Source organism: Geospiza fortis, unplaced genomic scaffold (assembly GCF_000277835.1).
Source record: "Geospiza fortis unplaced genomic scaffold, GeoFor_1.0 scaffold54, whole genome shotgun sequence".
Lineage (NCBI taxonomy): Eukaryota > Metazoa > Chordata > Aves > Passeriformes > Thraupidae > Geospiza > Geospiza fortis.
The window spans coordinates 14,485-22,001 of NW_005054301.1; positions in this window are offsets into that span (position 1 = coordinate 14,485).

Consider the following 7,517-nt stretch of genomic DNA (forward strand, 5'->3'; position numbering starts at 1 on the left):
TCTCCGGGCTGGAAGCCCCGGAGCGGGGGCATCTCGGCCAAGTTGGTGCTTTTTTTTATTTTCTAGACAGCATCCCCGCCGGCGGGGCGGGCCTGCGCTCCTCCGGGGAGCCCCGAGCGGCACCTGGGAGAGGATGATGGCGCGGGGACGGGGAAAACGTTAATAAAGGACTTTTTTTTCGATGACAAGGCGTGTGTGACAGCGACTGTAAAACTAAAATGTTGAAGCGAGCACAGCTGCCTTTTTATTAATCATAGGGCTTTTGTCAAGCACCAAAATCCAGGCGACGGCGAAATTTAATCCAGAATCGGATGGTCTACAACTGAGGCGCCTCTTCAGAAGCCTGCAATTGAGAGGCAGCAAAAGCATATCCTGATGTCAAAGTGTTTTCTTAATTTCTTCCCTGTCAGCTCTGAGGATTTTGTCCACACTGGTAATAACCCCCCAAAAATATTGCAGTATTCACACTGTAGCTCCTTTAACAGGCATGGAAGCACAAACATGGACCCACTTTGGAATCTAGGATTTTGGTTCCATTCATGACAGGTTCCCTTAGATTTTGAGCTTTGTTTTAGTTCGAGATATTTTTATTTGAAGGTTTTAGTTTGGGCCTCTCTCTGGATTGGGAGGCTTGCAGTATTTCCAGTGTGGTCATAATTCTGATAAATCTGCTTACAGTATAGCAAATCTTTTGAAATTCATTTGTCTATTCTATGATTTTGAAAAATCGTGCATACTTTCAGTGTTTGGAATAAAGACAAAATCAGTTTGGTTCTCTTTAACAGTTTCAATAGCTCTGCCACTAAAGTTACAATTTATTTGCTTGCCTTTCTGGAACACAGAGATAGGTTGGCAAGCACAACAGTTACCTGTTTGCAATGTAGAGGGATTTCTCAGCAAACAAAATAGCACATTTAATGTGTCAAGTTTGGTTCCCAAACCATTCTAATATTTGTATAGCAGCTACTGTATGAAATGGTGTCAGAAAACCAATTTGCAGCTGGCTAGTCTGCAAATGATAGGTTAATAGATAGCTTCCATTTCAGATGTGGAATGGCCATCTTCCTATTTTTTTATATGCCTTCATTTTTTTTTTTTAACTACCAAACAGTGATGCTGATTTTTCCCCCCCCACTGTGGAAGAACATGCAAATAATTGATCTTTCATTTTCCAACCAGACCAGCAATTTTAGGCTCTTACTTTCCTAGCTCAGTATCTTTTTGGAAAGCATGGCGCAATGTTTGATTGGTGTAAGCTACAAGAGTGTTTCTTGGACAAGTGAATCTCAGAACTCTCTGAGACTCACAGGGACATGTGAAGAAAAATGTTCATGTACAAATTGTTCATGTTATTGTGCTGGTCTTACACAGGTGAAGATCTCATTGTTAAAACATTGAATTCTACATAAATATTGGGCTAATAAATTTTTATCATTATCTTGCAAAGAAAAGGTATTATCAGAATAATAATTTTGCCAACATTTAAATGTGACAGTTTAGAATGTGGATGCTTTATTTCAATCTCCTTAAAGTTAATTTTAAGCACACGTAATATGTTCTTCCATTGATCCAAATCTTCACTTGTTAAAAAGTGAGGGGATTAGATTTATCTGTTGAGGAGAGACTATAAGACAAGTAATTAAAATTTATGTAGATTCTCTTACAAACTATCAGCATTACAGTGTTTGAACAGACATGATGAAACTTGGAAATGTGAAGTAGAAAGCCACTCAGTAACATTCAATGAATGTTACCAAAGATTAACAGGGCCTTTGAGTAGGATTGCTGTGCATTTATTCCTATTACTTTTTTTATCTTTAACCTTTTGTGTCTACTCTTCCTAACTCTTGACAGATCATGTTAATAATTCATTTGTATTTAAGATGAAATTTGGAAATCAATTTACTTTAAAAGTAGTTTAGAATATAGTTATCTTGCTTTATTAAAAAAAAATCAGGATGATCAAGTAAGGTGCCACAGTTGAGTTCTGCAGTAGTTTCTATTTAAATTGCATCATTCTGTGTTTGAAAATATTTCACAGCTCATGTTCCAAAATATCATTCTGACTAAGGGGATTTTTTTTTCCTAATTTGACATATGGCAAAGATAAATGTAAACAAAACAGAATACTAATCTTCTGCTGCTTATTTAATGCAAATAAAAAATCATCTAAATTGGCATCTCCCTGCTCCTTGTAAATTTGCTTTCACTCAATTGTACAGCCAGACCTTGATCAGTATTCTTTGTTCTCTTGAAATTTACATTCAGTTGTGGGCAGGCAAGAAATGCCCCTGTCATTCCAATGACATACAATGTCAAATGATTTGCCAGGATCTTCTACAGCCTCATTCAAAATCTCCTGAATCTCAGTGGGAGCTGGACTGGGCCATGGAATTACTCAGTGTTCGTGCCTGACACCAGAGAACTTGGCCATCCCATTGCCACAGAGCTTTTCTATGAACAGAGGGCTATGCAGCAGCTATTAAGATGAATTTTGACTGGATAAATTTACTGTTCTAAATTCCTTTACTCTCTAAGCATGCTCTTGTTGACTTGTGTTTGAACTGTAATAGTAAGAAAATACTATTTCATAAATTTATTTATAAAATAAATAAAATGTTTACAATGGAAGACCTACAACCATTCTACCTAGTATTGCATTCCTAAATTTTGCCTTGTTGTGATGGTAAGATTACAGTCTTACAGCTGGTCTTTGTTTTGGCAGAGACTTCACATGTCCATTCCTTTGGAGCAGCCTAAGTTATAAGGAGGAATTCTGCTGAGAACCTGACAAAATAATAAACCTTACTAGTTACATACATGGTGTGCTTTTCAGCTTTAGCTGTTTGTTAACATGAGCACTGAGGAACATGGACTCACATGTATCAACTGTTTTCTTATAGATATGCAAGTTTAAAAAAATCCCAAAAATAAATTCAAACATTCCACAGACATCTATCTTGAGAGAATGGATGTGAGGACAAATGGACAGAAGTTTGTCATATCATTAATGCAAAGCTGATATTATAGCAATGAGCATGGATAACCAGTTTATAATAGGTTAGAAGTACAAGAAGTCAAAATCAAGTATATATGTGCATGCAACATCTGTGCAACTGGAAAAAATTAATTATTCATTTTCATGGGTATAATATTGCCAGTTATATGTGTGAGCTACCCAAACTAGATTTATTGTACTGTTTTTCAAGTCAACTGGAATCCTCTTGGTATATAATTTTTTTTACACTATCTACAAAATTCTCTTCATATAGGCAATGTTTTTTGGGGATACCATTTCCCACAAAAATTAATGATTCTAAATGCCATTGGCAGCTGTAAAAGCCTAAGCAAGTATCTTTATAACCTATAAATATCACTAAGATTGCAAATAAGTGGGTGGAACTCCATTGAAATAAAAAGCTAGAACATAATTTATTTTTACAAGAGGTGAAAATAAAAGTTGCTTTCATGTTAACATTTAAAGTTCCAGATCTTGGAGCATTTTTAAATGGGTACATACACACTTCTGTGGGTAACTGTTTCTTTTCCGAGAGAGATTTAAAAAAACCAAAACAAATTCATCAAATTTTTGTATGTTTGTGATTTAATTTACATTTGCCTAATTCCCACAGGTGTATATCAATAATCACATACAATTATGGATTTTCACTGAGCATTCAGTGTTCAAAGGCCATCTATGTAATTGAATAATCAGTGATTGCTGCCTATGTTGAGTGCCCATTGTCTTGTAAAGTTTCAGATGTTTATATGAAACTAATGTAACCATTAGTTAGAACTAAATTATTTGCACATAAATAGTATTTAAATTAGTGAGTTCTTTTTCATGTATCTATGTAAAATGGCATCCTTGAGACCCAATAATTTGAAAAATTTCATGTTTTAAACTTAGCATAGTTTAAGTTGGGAATCTTCAAGATCCTGTCTTAAAAATACTTGTAAATATGGGAATTACAGACTTGCATCCACATGTAATCTCACTCGTATATCTTGCAGATTAAACATCATTAAACAATTCTTTTATACCAAAGGTTTCCCTACTTTTTTTTAACACTTGCAATATAAAATAAATGAAAAAACACAAAACTTTTCCACACAGTCTTAAAACCCCCATTCTTTGCAGTCCTATGAAGAGTTCTCTAGAGACACTGGAATATGTGAAAACAGGATTTTCCTTCTCAGCTTTTGCAATTGCCAGTTTCATAGAAAGGTAAACATTGGATGATTCATGATATAAACAATTCACTCGCTCCATTTTTCTGTTTTGTTACCATTAGTGTTTTTTACAGATAAGAGCTAAATTGCATCCACTATTTTTCAAGAATCAAATGCAGAAGAGGAAAGGATATTTATGTATTGTGTGTTTGCTAAGTACTACATATTTTTACATAACGTTGTCAAGCATACCTAGGTCTTGATTTTTCACTGATAAATACATATACAAGAACTATATTCCCTGATGATGAATCCAGGTAATACATCTGTCAAAGGAAAGTAATATATTTTTATGATAAAATACATTTAAAAATATTCTGTATAGAACAATACTTACAGGAATGGTTATTCTAATGATAGGAAAAACTAATTTCTAATTTCAGTAGATGGATTCCTCAAATTTTTAAGTATATAATGTAACAAACAAGCAATTTTTTTGGTCAGATTCACTTTATTAGGAATGTCTTGAGTTTGCATTTTATTTCTTAAGAAAATGCTAGAAAAATGAGTGGGCCAAAAACTAGTTTACTTTATATATACTATATACTCTATGTATTAAATTTCTGCATTAGAATTGATAAAAGCTGAATAGCTGTTGCCATTAGCTACAGATTTTAAACTAATATATAGCTTATAATGGTACAATAAACAATGGTATACAAATATCCTTCAGATTTTAAGTGCTGAAGAAAGGCTGGAAATCCTTTTCTTCATCCCCAGTAATGCTGTTCCTCATGTCAGTTTGTCCTGCTTAACATAGGAAAAAAATCTTCACAGATATTTAGGACTGCTTTTTTACATGATGGAAATTACTAAATGAGCTGTTTATACCTCCCCATTGACTGTGAGTTATTAATTTTCATCTGAATATTCCTATGGGGCAAATTGGGATATCAACTTTGCAATAAAAGTTCCAGATAAACTTAACAAATATAAGAATATATATGATATAGGCAGACAGGTATTTAAAATCCACAGAAACCTCCTTTAATGGCCAAGCCTCCTTTACTTATCTCCAAATTGTAATTTTGTAGTAGGTCTATATTAAATGGAATTTCTTTGTGTTAGGTGTAGCTACAGCTAATGATAAAAAATTAAACAACTCCACATATGCGGTTCAAGGGTGATCATAATTTTAAATCAGAATCATAATTTCTGGTATAGATTTTCAGCAATGTAAACATGCCCTGAAGTCAATAAATCCATATTAATCTGCATGAGTTAAGGATTTATTCTTCCCTTCCTTTCCCTCACACACTTGAATCGAGATGTTTCAATAAGTTTGGGATAGAATCTTATCTGAGGATAAGAAGCTCCAAGATCAAAACCACCTGAGTTAATAATGGATGTCAAATACTGTCATCCAGGACACATCCAGCCTTCTAATCTGCCATACTGCAAAGCTGGCCTGAGGTGGGAAGCATAGATACATCTCAAATTACAGATGCTGGAAGCCAGCACCATTGCCAAATGACAATTCTTCCTTTGCCTTACATATAGGAAGAAAACTATGGAGTCATTTCACTTCTTTGGATGGCTATTTTATGTTGTTTGTGAATGCACCAGTTAAAAAACCTTCCTCATAATGAAATAACTTGTCCAACTTATCAATGCTTCTGGGGAGATAAAAACCCATGCTTTCCAACAACCTTGAGGAGAAGATGCATTTCTAGTATAAAACTATAAATTCCCATCTCTGTTACCTATTGTCCAAGGGCCAATGACTGCCTCTCCCCTGGGAACACTCCATGGCAGTACCTAGGAAGTGCTCTCCTGAGGGCTCGTCTCTTTTAATTCTTTTGGTGAACAGGGACATCTGACGCCTCCAGAATGTAGGTTCTGATATTCCCCTTAAGGTTTCTCTTTGATCCAGTTCTTTGTGTAGACCTTTAGGTTTTTAGTTTTGGGGACACTAGCTCGTGTGAAGCTCAGACTCTTAAAATGTCCAACCCTCAGAGTATGCATCTCCATCCTAAAGCAACTCCCATCACTGTTGAAACTCCAGAAATTGTACCAAGAAAAGTCATCTTTTTTTGTAAACTTTAAAAGTAGAGCTGTCCCATGAGGCTTCATATTCTTCCCCACATTTTTGTGAGGCTACAGTTCACATCAGCTACCTAATTAAACCTCTGTTCTGCCTGCTTTATTCTGAGGCTATCAGCTTCTGTGGAATAAAAATGTGCCTAAAAAATCCGGTCTGTCCCAGGCATGTAGCACTTTGTGCACACCTTTCCTGGTAAGCAGCACTGACCTTCCCCACAGTATGGCTATTTGTTGTTATTTTTGTGGTAGCAGAAGTATTCTAGATGCTAATGAAGTACTTATATTTAGTAAGTGCACTGTTATGTGCTGGCTGTGAATCTGTCAGCAGCGCTGTTAAAGAGCACAAGCCTAACACAAAGGTGCACTGCACTGAGAATGAGAGGTTTTATGCTATATAGAAGGGAAGTACATTTAATGAGTTTATTTTGGTTAGCCTTTGGTTTAGTTTCAGGTCTGCCAATACTGACATCATTTTTCCAAGCAGGGAGCACCATCTAAGACTTCTCTGCATCACTATCCTTGGGGTGGGCCTGTGTGTGGGCTGATGCAGTGCTCAGCACTCCAGATCATTTCACTTTGGCAACCATTCTGCTTCTGCTGTCTCTATCTCCATATTCTATTTTAGGGGCTTACGGAGCACCAATCCTCTCAACTAAAATATAACTGAAACAAGATATTCAGCATTAAATAAGCAAAAAGCAAAAGACTCAAAATAGGCTATTTTGTTATTATTATTATGGGGTTAAATCACTTAAACATAGATATCTTCCTACTCCTCCTCCCACATCTTTCTTTGTCTCTTCTTGTTCTCTCAGGACGCACTGATGGCCCACAGGTTTGTGTAAAAAAAAAAAAAAAAAAAGAACTCTGTTCCGTGAGGGGTCTATGGGTGCCAAGCACTCATCTAGCTTAATTCTTGAAGAAACATGTTATTGCTAGAATTTTGTCTGTCCTGAGATCCCTGCAGCAAACCCTCAGCCACCAGCGGGGCCAGGGAGCATCCTTTAGAGCGATCTGGCATGGCAGAATTGTGTTGGCATGAAAACACAGCTACACCGAAGATGCATTCAGAGTGAAGTGGATTTATGGGTGTGGGAAGCAGGTGGATTTTCAAACAGGTACACCCATGGCAGGTGTTTGGAAGGATATAGAGGAATAGCTGTCCATATGCTGGGGACTTCAGCTCGCCACAGAGGACCCGAGCTGTTCCGTAGGACTCCAGGCTGCCCTCATGCCCCGCA